This window comes from Muntiacus reevesi, chromosome 10, assembly GCF_963930625.1.
Source record: "Muntiacus reevesi chromosome 10, mMunRee1.1, whole genome shotgun sequence".
Classification (NCBI taxonomy): domain Eukaryota; kingdom Metazoa; phylum Chordata; class Mammalia; order Artiodactyla; family Cervidae; genus Muntiacus; species Muntiacus reevesi.
This window is the reverse complement of record NC_089258.1, coordinates 30,030,065-30,045,165: the sequence shown is the minus strand read 5'-3', so window position 1 is coordinate 30,045,165 and position 15,101 is coordinate 30,030,065. Positions and strand designations below refer to the sequence as shown.

Here is a 15,101-nt window from a genome sequence, read left to right as displayed (position 1 = left end):
GGGAAGTTTTCAGTGGACTGGGATGGGCACTGCACGGGAGTCAGCAGGACCCTGGCTGGGCAAGATTTTTCCTCATTTCAAATATTTGTTTAGCGCTGGGTGCTTGACATTCCTAGGCATAAAATCACAGAGGGCTGGGCACACAGTAGGTGCCCAATAAATGGTTATGGCACGGACGCCTGCGTGCATGCGCGAGGGGACACCGGGCTGCACGGACCTCGGCGGCAGAGCCTGGGTAACCCTGGGAGACGAGTCCGAGCGCACCGGCCCCGGGCGGGGGCGGGGGCGTCCCGTAGGGCGTTCCGGGCGCCCGCCCCCAGCCCGGCGCGCGGGCCCGTCGCGGCCAGCCGGGCCGGCGGGAGCCGCCCGCGGGCGGCACTGGGCATGCTCAGACGGCGGCCAGGTCGCGCCGCGAGCGAGCTTCCGCGCCGCCCGCACGCGCGACCTACCTGGGCGCCCCGCGCCCCCGGATGCTGCAGGTACGGATCGGCGCGACCCCAGCGGGCTCGGGGCGGGGCGCGGAGCCGCCGGTGGCCGGGGTCGCGCTGGGCGCCGCCCCACCCCCACCCGTCCCCGGGCGCGCGGCGAACGCGCGGGCGGACTGGCGGACGCGGCGGCCCCGGAGTCCCGGCGTCTCGTCGGGGCGGGGAGGGGGCGCCCTGGCCGCGCTCACCTGGTGGGGCGCGGGCGGGAGGGAGCAGGCCGGGCCGGGTGGGGCTGGGTCCCGGGCGGGACGCGGCGGCGGCGGCGAGGCGTGGGCGTGCGCTCCGACCCGGGCATGGGCGGACGCGACCGGTAGAGCCGGAGCGGCTGGCGATCCGGGAGGCCCCAGCGCCGCCGCGACCCCCCGCCCCCGACGCCGAGGGGGCGCACAGCCCGCGCGGGGAGCCAGCCAAGCGCGGCGGCCAGACCTTCTCGGCTCCCGGGGCGAATCCGCCTCTCGGCTTTCAAAGATGGCATTTCCTGGGCCTGGCACGAACTCCAGCCCCAATAAATCCTCCCCGTTCCGCGGGTGATATGGAATGATTTATCAGGTACCTGCGGTGAGACAGCTGCAGTGGGGGACTGTATGTGAGAGCGCCCGGTGCCCCGGAAATTCCCATTTTCAGCAACCTGAACTTACTGAGAAGTTGCGGTTGCCTTAAAAAATTCATGGGAAGTTGAGACGACTTGACACCTGGGTTTTCCGAGGTGGTGGAGAGAGCTTGTGACTGGGAAACTGGAGACCTCGGTTCAGGTTAGGCCCCCACCTTAAGCCAGATGATGACCTTGGACGAGTTGTCTAACCTCGCTGATCGTCAGTTTCCTCCCTTGCAAACAGCCGGTAATAATGCCCACCTCACTGGGTTGTTGGGTGGATTAAGTGGGATAAATGATGTGGAGGTGTTTGGCATGGTGCCCAGCACAAAGCAAGCGAGCAGTTGGCGTGATGTGAATTTAATTCGTTTAGAGACCCTCGTGGCTCCCATTTCACCAGGAAATTAGAATTACAAGAAGGCATCTTCAGGGCCTAGTGGCAGAGTGACAGACCCTGCCTTGTGCCCAGGAGAACTTCTCCTGAAATCTTTGGAAAAACAGTTTAGCTGAATTGTAATCGGAGAGCATCTTCTTTAAAAGCAGTTTTATACATTTAGAAACTCCAAGAGTTGGCAGTTCAGCTTTACTTACAAAAGAGCTGTCTGGCAATCCATCTTGCCAGTGTTTAGGCAGCTCATGCTTGAAAGTAAAGCCTGGTTAGGAAGATTTCTGCTCTAAAAAGCTCCCAAACTCAGTGATTATTTAGATTAGGGTTTTTTCACTCTGGCACTGTTAACATTTGGGGTTCAATAATTCTTTGTGGCTCTTTTTCTCTGCATTGTGGGATGTTAAGCAGTGTCTTTGATCTCTGCCCAGTAGATCCCAATAGCAGTCCCTCTCCCTCAATTGTCTTCCCAACCTCCTTCCCTCTGGGCGAGGGGCACATTTTCCTTTCTCCCCCTTTAGAACCACTGATTTAGATCCACCCTGCTTTTTGTCATTAGCCTATCTGAGTTGTTTGAGAAATTCATCTTCTATTTTCACTATAATAACCAACTTTTTATAGTCTTGTAGAACTGCACGGAGTGCATCCACATGCATCAGCTCATTTGATTTTTACAGCTCCCACCAGTAAGGCTGGTGTTATTCCCATTTTACAGATGAGGAAATTGAGGCTTTGTGCAGCCAATTACACAGTATGTGCTGTAGCCCGGATACAACTCATGTCATCTGGTTCCACAGGCAGGACTTTTTTCTTCTGCATCAGGCTCCCCTTTATTGTTTTCTCAAATAGATGGCTTTCCTGATTAAATCAAGATGGAAAGTAGATTGTGAGCTGGAAACCTTTCTGGCTAGTTGAAAATTAACAGCAGTAAGCTATTATCTGACAGAGAGTAGGTCATTCTAGTTAAATATTCTAGTTCATAGTGAGCTCCCGTAAATTCTACGTACAGTTAATGGAATACCGATTTGCAGAGAATTAGAGTAGGATACAACGTGCCTAATACTCTCTATTGATCCTGCCTTGTCTCTGGTGATTTGCTGGCTCCTCAAAACAACTCCTTTATGCAAATTAGACATTAGCTGGAATGTAAAAGGTCAGGTTCCTGAAGGCATCTCAGAGTGGCTGGAGGGTCCTAGACATTCCATTCAGCATTTATTGAGCTGCTGGTGCATGGCAGGTGCAGTGCCGGGTGGGGATGCAGTGTGGGCCAGACTCCAGTAAAGAACTCCAGGAGTCCCTGGGGAGCTCCTCAAGGAGAGGGCAGGTCCTGGCCAGGCCAGACACATGGGAGGCCAAAGTCAGGGACAGCTTGGGGCAGAGGAAGGAACCTCAGTTAGCACAGAGTCAAATTCAGGATCCCACACTGCTTCACCATCCTCTCTCTGAGCCCTCCTTTCCACATTTTATCAAGGAGAAGATATTCTCATAGCTTTTTAACATTCCCATTCAAGTGTCAGGAACCTAGTCAGAGACAATCTTATCCCTGAAAGAAGTTGAGGTTCCCAGCCGGTCATTGGTCCAGAGGATTGGGACCAACTCCTCGATTGTTGCGTGTGAACTAGAAGGTCCCATGTGCGGTGTTTAATTTCAGTGTGGTCCTTCTGCCCTCTCACAGATGCGGTAACTCAGCTAGCAAAGGTGGTGTGGGACCAGGAGCTGGAGGGATGAACTGGGACTGTCTGACCCTCAGGTCCAGGCCCACGAGGGATTCCATTTTCTGGGATGGCTATAACCTACCAGAGGGGCTTAGGGAATGGTAGGAAACAGGAAGACATGGCACCTCACCTTCCCGAAGTCCTCAGGGTTTGTGGCCCGTTGGTGGAGGGGGAACCTGCGATTTGTAGTCCTTCCTCCTCTCCTCAGAGAAGTGCCCATTAACCCTAATTCTCTGTGCTCCCCTTCCTTCCACCAGACAATGGGCCTGGAAAGCGGGGCCACCCTCTTCATTTCTCAGCAGGGTCTGGAATGCTGAGGGCAATCCCCTGGCGTTGACAGGCTGGGTGGGCGGGGCAGCGTGGTTAGGGTAGCTTTCCAAGCCCGAGCTCTTCTTTCTGACTCTGAGAGATAAGACCAGAGCAGATCAGTGTCCAGTTTGCCCAAGTCTGGGTCCTGGCTACTGCAGACCCCACTCTCCTAAGTGTGTCCTTTCATCTGCCTGAGGGAGAGTTAAAAGGGAGTGTTATGTAGGTCCCTGTCTGAAATCTGATCAGATCGTGCATTCCAAGACCCAGAGATCCTGCATCCCTGTAGCTTCTCCTGATGCGTACACGTGTAAGGGACTTCCGCCTCCAGAGGAAGACCAGCTGTGAGCACAGACATGACAACAAATTCGGACCATTATTGAGCCACTTCTGTGTGTCACAGAGATGGAAGGTGAGCCTGTCTTGGAAGGATTCATGGAGTTAGCAAGGTTGTGACATCGTGACGTTTCTGTGTGTGTATGTGTGTACTCGCATGTGGGCATGTGTGTGCTGTGTCTCATCTGTCTGATTACTGCTTTAAAAGAGGATAAAGCTAGATAGATGCAAGAGATCCCCGTGGAGACAGCCTTTTGTTCTGACGGGCATCAGGGACCCCTCATCGGGAGTAGCTGGCATTCGAATTCAGCCTTGGAGGTAGGAAAAGATGGTTTTCAACAGGCAGAGAGAACAGCAGATGGGACAACTTAGAGGCATGAAGAAACCTCTCATATTTCAGAAGTGGTGACTTCCCAGATCCAGCCTTCTGATCTTGGCTAATGCAGGACCCACGTTCTGTAGTTAGGGTGACCCCCCCAACCCCCTGTCTCTGTATAGTGGCCTGGCCTCACTCAGTCCAGGGGTAAAGCCTTGTTTTCCCTGCATAGGAGCGATGCCTCTGGGCCGTGTCTAAGGCATGAGCACCTTCTGCCAGAGATACCTCTGGTTTTAGTTATTGAACACTGATATGGCACTTACTGGCTGCCAGGCAGTGTTGTGAGTACTTTCCAAATATTAATCAGTCCTTTTAATCTTTGTAGCAACTCTCTGGCTGTGTTGCTTCCCTGAGTACAGGCCACTGGGGTCGGTAGATGGGGCAGAGCTCATGTCCCTAGTCTGTCTCCCTCTGTGGGTGATGCTCTCTGCACGGTACAGCTTCTCCTGGCCTCCAGTTCACATCCATGTGCCAGGAAGCAGCAGTCTGAGAGTCCCGATGGAGTGCTGACTGCCCCAGATTTCTCTCCCTGACCCCGTTTCCTTCAGGGGGCCAGCAGGGCTCCACTGACTGCATTTTCGGAACCAAAGACTGGGATCTGTAGTCTGAAAAAGAATGTTTGTGCTGCGTCTTTGTGCAAGAGGAGGTCTGGGAGGTGTTGTTTGGATACTGAGAGAGTGGAATTTTTGAGACATTTCAATGGTTTATGTGGAAAGTTAGGACAGAGGATTTGAAATTGGGATAGTCCTGGAAAATTCAGGTCCCATGATTTACTGTCAGGATACACAAGCTCTTTGTAAATATTTAAGCAATGTGTAGTTTGAATTTTCTGTCCTCAGCCTCTTGGCGCCTCAGAAGGGAATAAATAGTACCTTCTAGCCCCAGAACGTTGCTAATACTTAGCAGCCCCAGTTTACAGAATGGGATGAGAAAACTGAGGCTCAGAGCAATGAAGTGACTCTTGGAAGGGCACACTGCTCTACAGGGACAGCTAGGATTGGAACTCGAGTCTGTCCCTAGACACATCTTGACTGTTAAACGAGGATAATGATAGAACCTGTTGCCGTTCAATCGACCATTTTAAAGGAGCCAATGAACTGAAAACCCACTCGGGCAGAACTTGGCACAGAAAAGGGTCTCCTCCCTTTGTGGTTGGGCCCCTGACTCACAGACAAGCGTCCTGTTTAGCGTTTGATGCTGAGAGAGGCTGTGGTGAGTGATGGCTGGCTCCCAGGGCCGTGCTGAGGGCCCGGTTCCCAGGGCTAGAGGCTTGTTCCAAGGGGCAGGATCCAGGACCAGAAAAGGGTGGTGGCCAGCTGCATGCTGTGTTGACAAAAGGCACTGGTCTGACTTAGAGAGGAGGATGTGAAGACCTGGTCCCTGCCCCTCGCTTCCCTCAGGTGAGTCAGCCTCAGTGTAGACCCCAGGATCCTGGTGGGAGAAGCAGCAACCGGCTTTGTCAGCCAGTTGTCAGCCCTTGACCCAGCCCACTGGTGGGCCTGGAAGGGGTGTGACGACAGCCTGAGCTCATGTCTTGCCCACTTTGCCTCCCTCTCTACCCTCAACACCCTCCCCCCTCCCAGCTCCTCCCTTGGTCTGGTTACCAAGTTCATACATGGTGGTTGTAGAAAATGAAGGTGTCAGGGAGCAGAGGAAAAATCATGCGTGGGGGTCTTCCTGGAGGCGGCTCACCACCACCACCATGGTGGACTCCACATGCCTGCCACGTGCCAGCCTGTTCTCTGCCACCCGCCAGAGGGCCTTTTAAAGCCACTTCCTTTTGCTCCTAGAGTAAAAGACGATACTAACGCTGGCATCTCTTGCAGGCTCCAGTGTACTTGCTTTGGGCCCCATGCTTTCTCTTCTCATGGGGCCAGCCAGAGCTTGGAACCTCCGTCCCCCTGCCACCCCCCATTAACTCATGCTTCGGACCTTGACTCCATGTCTGCTGATGTCTTCGCCTGCCTTCCTGCTGTGGGTAAAACCGCCCACTGTAAACACTCCCATCACACCACCAGGTCTCTCTCCTTTTACAGCACTTTTCACAGTTGCAATTTTGTGCTTAATTAGTGCCATTATTTGTATTAGTACCTGTCTCCGCAGCTACACTGTGAGTTCTGTGAAATCGGAGTCTGTCTTCCTTTAAACACACACCCCCACCCCCACACACATACACGGTGTCCCTGAGATTTATTTTTTCCTTTAACTTTTCATTTTGACCTAATTCAGACTTAGAGAAAAGTTCTAAGAATAGAACAGAGAACTCCCATATACCCTTCACCCAGATTCCTCAAATATTACCATCTTATTCTTCTGTATATACATTTTTTTTTTTTTTTTGCTGAACCATTTGAGGATCATTTATAGACTCTTCCTATCCCTCCAGATACTTAAGTTTATTTCCGAAAACCAGTGACCTCTTCCTATATGACTATGATACACTTTTTAAAAGCAGGAAGTCAGTACTGATACAATACTGTTATCTCATCTGCAGGACCTGTGGGCTTTGCCAGTTGTCTCGAGAGTGGCCTTTGTAGCAAAGAAAACCCCAGATCAGGTGTTGCATGTGGTTGTCGTGTCTCTTTAGTCTTCTTTAGATTAAAGCAGTCCCTCAGGCTTTCTTTGTCCCTTATGATCTTGACATTTTTGGAGAATGCAGGCCAGTTCTTTGATAGGATTCGCCTCCGTTTGAGTCTGCTTTGGCCCACCCTTGTATCTTCACTGCCACTGAAACATCACATGCACTCAGTTAGCATTTGGTGAATGAAGATGGAAGGAGGTGGGAGGAAAGAAGTCAGCAGGTTGTCTAGTTTGCCCCACTCCCACGCCTTTCCTTGCTGAAGGATGTTATTTAGTTGCTGTCATGCTGTGTATAGATTTGAATCTTGCTACTCTTATTTTCATGCATTTATTTTTTAATTGAAGTGTAGCTGACATACAATATTATGTCAGTTTCAGGTGAACAACATAGTGATTTGACATGTGCCTGTGTTATAAAATGATCACCAGGATAAGTCTAGAAACCATCTGTCCTCCTGCAGAGTCATTACAGTAGGATGGTCTTTATGCCTTAAAGTGTATCTTGCATTCCCCATGGCTTATTTATTTTATAGCTAGAAGTTTGTACTTCTTAATCTCCTTCACCTTCTTCGCATGACGCCCTCACCCTCTCCCCTCCTGCCACCACCTTTTCGTCCTCTCCATCTAGGAATCTGTTTTGCTCTTTTGTGTTTTTAGGTTTCACACGTAAGTGAAGTCATATGGTGTTTGTCTCTCTCTGTTTTGCCTACCTCACTTAGCATAATATCCTCTAGATCCATCCATGTTGCACACACAGCAAGATTTTATTTCTTATGGCTGAGTAATATTCCATTGTGTATACATGCCACATCATCTTTGTTCATTCATCTATCCTGTTTTTGTTTTAATAGCACAGCTTTCTCCCAAAATGAGAGAGGCTTCCTCTGGGGATTATGAGCCTGCCGTCTCTGCAGGAATACAAGCAGATGCCAGGTGATGGCTTGGTGGGGATGCTAGAGAGGAGATCAGAATATTTGATAAGGGGCGGGACTCAGCCTGACCGTCCCTCCAGACACTTACGTGCCTTCGGCAGCTGCAGCTCTGACTTCATAGACCTGGGGCCTCAAGAATAAAGCAACTAGAATTTCGATCCAAACCAGAACATTTTGAGAATAAACGGGGGGCTGTTAATTGCATCTAACCGAGTAGCCCCAGCTAGGGCTGTCTGGCCCAAATCAGGCTATGTGGTCACTCTGCCCACATACGACTTTGGATGGGAGATCAGCGCCGGGGGGTCAGCCTAGGGAACTCTCTAGCACTAAGAATTTTCTGCCTGGACAAAGCAAAGCTCATTGCCCTGGCATCGCCTGCCGAGCCCCATGATCATGGCTTTGGTCGCCTCTGTGGTCTCACCTCCCTTGGGATGCGCCTCCCAGCCTTCCTCCTGCTACGTGAACCTTGTGGGAGCCCTCCCCTCACCTGCCGCTTCCTGCTACGGGGACTGTCAGAGAGTGGGAGCATCACTTCCAAAGCCAGGAGGAGGGGGGACAGGGTCCGTGGTGGGGGCACAGGGGGAAGGGCAAGCCAGCTGTGCTTCCTCCTGACCTGGTCTTCATGGGTTTGAAGAGCCAAGGGGTGTAAGTGGAGTGGGGCTGGAGACAGAGTTGCCCCGGACCTTCTCTCCGCGCCCCCCAGCACCCACAGGGCTCACACTTTCCCTGTCTTTCCTGTGCAGGCACCCAGCTTCCTCTCCCAGCCCTAGTTCTGAGATTAGAACCAAGTTGCTGGCCTTTGGCAGAGGCACAGAAGCAGCTGGCGTTGGGGACCCAGGCACAAGAGGATGGGCGTTGAATGACGAGAAGGTGCAGACAAGGACTTGGATGCAGACAGACCAGGCAGGAAACCAGCATCGAGGGATTCTGGTAACAAGGCCATTACGGGGCCGTTTATCAGGAAGCCTAGACCTGCAGTATTGAGTGCCCAGACACTCATCACAGGGGGCAGGCTCTGGGGTCTGATGAGTCCAGTTCCTTAACTCATTTTCTGCCTGGCAACAAACACAAACCCTGCCAGCCTGGTTTAAAAAGTATAGGCATGCCTCATTGTGTTGTGCTTTGCAGACGTTGCATTTGTGTTTTGTTGTTTTTTTTTTTTTTTTTTACAGATTGAAGGTTTATGGCAACCTTGCATCACACAAGTCTTTTGGTCCTGTTTTTCCAATAACATTTGCTCACTTTGGGTCTCTCTGTCACTTTTGGTAGTATTTTTTAATCAAGGTACATATATTGTTTTTTTTTCAGATATAATGCTCTTATACATAATAGACTACAGTGTAGTGTAAACATAACTTTTATATGCACTGGGAAACCAAAAAATGTGTGTGATTTGCTTAATTGCGGTATTCGCTTTTTTTATGGTGTTCTAGAATGGAACCTACAGTATCTCTGAAGTATACCTATATTATAGGGTGAAAATGTGAAGGTGTAGGGAGATTTCCTGGGGCATCCTGGTCTTGTGGACTTCAAGAACATGGTGCAGTATGGTATTGTGAGTTTACAACTGAAGGTGTTGGTGGCTTTAATGGAAAAGCCAGTTAGTGAAAGAGTTTCTAGTTATTGGAATGCAAGATACTAGCACCAGTATCTTGGAAAATTTTCTAGTTAACTGTGATACTGTGTTTACTGGTTAAAAACGTCTCCCTCACCCCCTGCCAGGCTGTGTAAAAGGGCTGAGTTTGAGGTCACCTTTAATAAGCAAAGGGTCATACAGTGTCTGAACTGGAAGGGACCTCAGAACCTTTTTCAGCTCCCTCTCTTTACAGATGGGGAGACTGAGGCATGTCCAAGGCACACAGTCAAAGAAGCAGGGACTGGTACCCACATCATACAGGGTCCAGCCCCCAGACTCTGGGTGTGTTTTCTAGGTCTTATCTAAGGAAGTCTGTCAAGTAGATTGTGTATTTCTATCATTTTATTAAACTCCTGTGGCATTTCTCTAACTGTAGAAATAAGCTGTGTTGGCATCAAAGCAGTTACTCATTTCTTGCTCTTTTTATGTAGAAGTTGCTAGGCTGATCTTTTTTTTTTTTTTTTCGTTTTTATGTAAAGATGATATAAACCCTTCACTGAATTTCTGTATTCTGCACTACTGTTCCTCAGACTTGAGGACATCACAGTCATCTTTTAAAATACAGGCTGCTGGACCCCACCCTCAGAGATTCTGAATCAGTGGGTCTGAATCAGACTCACAGGAGGCCTCAGAATTTGCATCTCTTAACAAGCTCCTCTGTGATGCTACTGGTGGGTCCAGAGACCAGGGGCTGTCCTTTGAGGACCTCTGCCCCAGGCTTAGTGATGGTTGCAGTTGATGTGCTCTGGGCTTGACAGCCAGCAGGGCCCTCCTTGCTGCCCAGCCAGGCCTCTGTCCGCCCCTGTTGCTCCCATGCCAGCCACCCTGACCTTTCCACTCTCTCCAGCTATCCTCCCAGTTGCCCTTCCCTCTCCAGGTGACCCCACCACCTGTGGCACTGGGATGGTCAAGGCCATCTGGAGGGAGCCTCCTCACGTTCCCCGCTCCCTCTTTCTTTATCTCTCTCTCTCTTAGAAAATGAGTGTCTCTGGCTCAGGCTCACCTCTCCACTTCCAGAAGAAGACTGTCATCCTTTTACCTGAGGGGAAAAAAGCCTTCTCCCAACCCGGCCTCACCGTTCGGTCTCCGCCCCATCTCTCATTTCCTTTCACCGGGAAGCCTCCTGGAGGAATAGTCTACAGTCACTGAAAAAGATTCGCTCTCACCTCTCTTGACACAGACACACTATTCAGTTCCAGGAATTCAGGTTTTCTATACCTCTGCTGAAAGGGAGACACATTTTTTTAAGTGTTTGTACAGTTCAGCGGCATCAAGTACAATTTTGTGTTACCTTCACACCATGTAGCCAAGGAACTCTCATCATCTTGCACAACTGAAGCTCTGTATCCGTTAAATACAAACTCCCCATTCTCCCCACCACCAGCCCTGGCAGCCAGCCTTCTACTTTCTATCTCTATGATTTTGTCTACCCTAGGTACCTCATATAATTGGAATCATGTTATCATGCCAGTACTTGTCCTTTTGTTATTGGCGTATTTCACTTAGCATAATGTCCTCCAGGTTTATTCATGTCACGTGTCAAAATGTGCTTCCTTTTTAAGGCTGACTAATACTTCAGTGAATGTACATACCGCATTTTGTTATTCATCTGTCAGTGGCCACCTGGGGTTGCTTCCATCGTTTTTGGCTATTGCAAGTAATGCCGCTATGAACACAGGTGCACCAGAGGACACAGTCTTGATGAAAGGGGGCTTGCAACCCCAGGTGAGATGTTTAGACATTTATTTATCTAGCAGTCTCAGCTGTATCTGCTGCCTGCAACTGCCAGACCAGTGTCCCCAGGCCTCCCCACCTGACCCTTGAGTAAGACTACCCTTGACTATGCTTGCCGTGGTGGCCCAGGATCACTCACTCGTCAAGATCAGCAGCATTTGGTCATTCAGTCCATTTGGTCTCTGTGCTGACACCCTCATGCTGGGGCTTCTGTGATGCAGTCCCCGCTCCTGCCTCCCTGCCCATCCTGGCTCATCCTCAGCTATCTGTTTTCCCTCTGCTCTTAACCGTCCTGCATGCCTTCCTGGGTTGCATCATCTGGGTCTGCTCCAGCCCGGTCATCTCTGTGTGTATCACATCTGAGCACTCCCCCCACCCATCCCCCGAGCCCCGAGTGTCCCCAAATCCCGCCTGTCAGCCCACCTCAGCCCCTCCTCCAGCCTGCCCCTCCCCACTGCACACCCTCCCCACCTTCCCACCCCCCTGCCCAGCAAACCTGGGTGGGTTCACTCGCTTCTCCCATTTGCCCTCCACTTTGCCTCTCTCCCCAGTGGCCCCTCACATCTATGCCTGCTTCACATCGCTTCAGACAGTGTTCTCTGCAGAAACACCAGGATCTCCTCTTCTCTGCGGGTTCCTGTCACCTGGCTCCGTAGGCCTTGCTTTCCCTAAGCCCTGCAGACCATGTGCTCTCAGCCAGGGCATCCCAAGCTTGAATGCTGACTTGCTGGTTCTGACTCGAGGGGTCAGGGGTGGGCCCTGCCTGCTGCATTGCTAACAGGCCCCCCAGGTGGTGTTGAGACTGTGGTCCGGAGACCACACGGGGAGCAGCTGGACTCCAGAGGAGATCTGTGTTTCACAATTTCCAGCCTGTAAATAGTGGCGAAATTTAAAAACTCTTGTGTTGTAATTTTAAAGTTTTCTGTTTTATACAAAGTTAATCTTAAATTGTTTCGGTTGTAAGGCAGTTTCCTTGTTGCAGTGATTACCTGCTGCTAAAAGACATTTGCAAAGACTTAAGATTTCAGTCTCTTGAGAGTTCGCAGTGGATCCAGGTGCCTGAGTGTATGGGCAAATGAGATTGTTCCCCCACTGAAGGGGCTGCACACTCAGGGTCAGGCTCCCCCTTGTCCTCCTCCCCAGGGCAGAGAGGGTCAGGCTGTGGGCCGCAGGGGAAGGAGGCAAGTCTCCGGCCGTCCTCTTGGAGACGATGGTGGAAACTGGTGATTCGATGTGGGAAGACTGGGTTTGGAAGGGAGCCCCATCCTAGGAGGGGAGGGAAAGGGTTCCTGGCAGCTGGGCCTTGTTGAGGGGCACGTAGGCCTCCTGGAGAGGGGAGGGCAGGGCGGGCGATGGAGCGGAGCGAACCCGGGGGAGTTGACTGCATTGGTCACTTCTGGAGGGTTGGAGAAGCCTGAGAGGGGAGGGATCAGCTTCGTGAATGTCAGGGAAGGTACAGCCGTTTAGGTCCAGCCTGCTCCAGAAGCGTCACTGCTCCTGAGCCCCGAAAGCTGCAGCAGTTGAGCCTGTAGTTGAAGGCTCCGTGGTCTGGCCGCTGCCTGCCTCTCCCGCTTGTTCGGTGACTCTGCCCCTGGTTTCTAGGTCCAGCCGAGTAACTGTTCCCAGTTAAAATGCAGGCGTACCTCCTCCCCCCCAGTCTTCTGCGAGGCTGTGGTGCGCACTCGTATCTCTTAGTGCAGAGCGTGAACTGGGGCTGTCTCTGGAACCGCGTCTCACTAACTCCAGGACCCCAGCAAGCCTCCCAAACCTGATTGCCATGGTGGGGATGACAGGTGTCCCGGGGAATGACAGGGCTGAGTGAAGATTCCACGATGACCAGGCTCCTCCCAGTGGGAAGTACTGCTGCTGAGTCCCTGCCTGACGTCTGTCCCTCTCAGCGAGCTCGTCGGGAGGACCGCAGGGTGACAGTTGACCCTGGGTGGGGCCGGGTGTGGGATGGAGGGGGCTGTGGTCCCTGCGTGCTCCCCGGGCAGGATGGGGCTGGAGCGGTGCCGCTGGGGGGTGGACGCGCTGCAACTGGGGTGTCAGCTCTCCGTGTGGATCCCCAGGGCACCGATAGGTGGCAGCTGGCCGCAGAGTGGAGAAGAGGAAGCCGGAGGCCCGGGGGTGTAGGACTGGGGCGGAGAGCAGGACTTCTCAGGCTTTAGTGTGCATGTGATCTCGGCCCGCGGTCGGCTGTGAGATTGTCTTCCTAATGGCACGTGGTCATGTATGAATGTGAGAGTTGGACTGTGAAGAAAGCTGAACACTGAAGAATTGATGCTTTTGAACTGTGGTGTTGGAGAAGACTCTTAAGAGTCCCTTAGACTGCAAGGAGATCCAACCAGTCCATCCTATAGGAGATCAGTCCTGGGTGTTCATTGGTAGGACTAATGTTGAAGCTGAAACTCCAGTACTTTGGCCACCTGATAGGAAGAGCTGACTCATTTGAAGAGACCCTGATGCTGGGAAAGATTGAGGGCAGGAGGAGAAGGGGACGACAGAGGGTGAGATGGCTGGATGGCATCACCGACTCAATGGACGTGGGTTTGGGTGGACTCCAGGAGTTGGTGATGGACAGGGAGGCCTGGTGTGCTGTGGTCCATGGGGCCACAAAGGGTCGGACACGCCTGAGCAACTGAGCTGAACTGAATGGCACGTGGGTAATACTGATGCCGCCAGTCCAGACATCATGCCGTGAGTGGCCCTGCTTAGGAGTGTGGTGCGAGGTGGCCTGACGAGGACAGGAAGATGTGGAAGACGCAGGACAAGCGCAGCTGTGTGGCTTTCTACCCAACCTCGTGGAGCAAGTGCGCCCAGGTGTCTGGGGTCTGGAGAATGAGATGGGAATCAGGTTGTGAGTGCTGGACAGCAGGCAGCGGGGGTCCCTGCAGACTTTGAGGGAAGTGTTGAGTGATTTGATTTTGCTATTTGATGCTCCATCCTTCAAGGTCTAGTTTGCCATTAGAACCCCCCTAGAAGCTCTTTGCTTTGGTCCCACGCTGAGCCGTGGTCATGCCCTAGACAAGGCTCACCGGCCCCGCACCCCCGCAGCCAGTGGTTCACAGCTGTCTTCACAGACGTACTTCCCACCCTGGAAGGAGATTATTGGATTATTCACGCATCTCTCTCTCTGACTAGCCTCTGAGTTCCCGGAGAGCAGGGCCCTGAGACAGCCTCTTCCTCGTCTCTGAGCCCCGGCACCTGCCGTGGAGCCAGGCTGCAAGCGGGCCTCATTAAATGCCTGCGAGGTCATCAGGGGCCGAGCGCAGAGTGGTCAGGCGGGAAGAACAAAGCCCTGTGACCCAGAGAACAGGAGAACCAAGCCCTGTGCTGGGGGGTCCGGGAGATCAAGCGTTGGTGTGGATGGGAGAAGGTGGTGTCAGGAGCCAGCAGGACCTCAACTGAAAATGCGGGGACCGCTTCGGCAGCTAAGACAGGGACATGGGAAGGATGAGCGCGGGGGGGCGTGGGTTTGGCATCAGCTGTGAGAGTTGGGCTCTTGAGTTTTCTGGAGCGATGGGAATTTCAGCCAAGAAACAGTTGTTTGGTCCGGGATCCCAGAGCACACCTGCTTTTCTGCTTCCTGCAGGGAAGGGCGAGATTTCTGCAGATGGAGAATTGAGAAATTTCTCCCCGACCACCGGTGTGCCATAAGCAGTGCTTCTCTAGGCTGAGTGATGCTGGCAGGTGGAAGCTCATCCCGTGGTAGGAAGCCCATCCCATAGTAGGGGGCTAGAGACACACCGCCGTTAGCCTGTTGAACCTCTAGCCGGGGAAGAAAGGGCCCCCTGAGGTGGGGGGGGGGCATCTAACGCCCTGAACCTCAGACGCCCTATGAGTTGGGGTTCACCTCATTTTCCTGCGGAGGAATTGGAGTCTCAGAGAGGTTCAGCAACTTGCCCACAGTCACACAGCTGGGAGGCCGAGGAGTTAGGCTCTGACCTGGGTCCGGGGGCTGGGGGAGTGTCGGGCGGGGGCAGCCCCACCTGGGGGAGGAGAGGAGGGGGTGAAGGAGGGTCAG

The 15,101-nt window shown here is 52.5% G+C and overlaps 1 protein-coding gene across 5 annotated transcripts in view; it reads left to right on the top strand.

The window, feature by feature from the left end:
- The first annotated feature begins 342 nt into the window (after positions 1–342).
- PTPN3 (protein tyrosine phosphatase non-receptor type 3) overlaps positions 343–15,101 on the top strand; it is a 113,649-nt gene continuing 98,890 nt past the window's right edge. The window contains exons 1-3 of one of the 5 annotated variants that reach the window (XM_065946825.1): positions 343–479; positions 8,451–8,637; positions 10,906–11,068. The gene's annotated coding sequence lies outside the window, so the exon portion shown is untranslated. Of the gene's footprint in view, positions 480–1,015; positions 1,035–8,450; positions 8,638–10,905; positions 11,069–15,101 lie in introns of those variants that run through there. The other 4 variants (XM_065946827.1, XM_065946824.1, XM_065946826.1 and 1 more) reach the window with 4 other exon arrangements.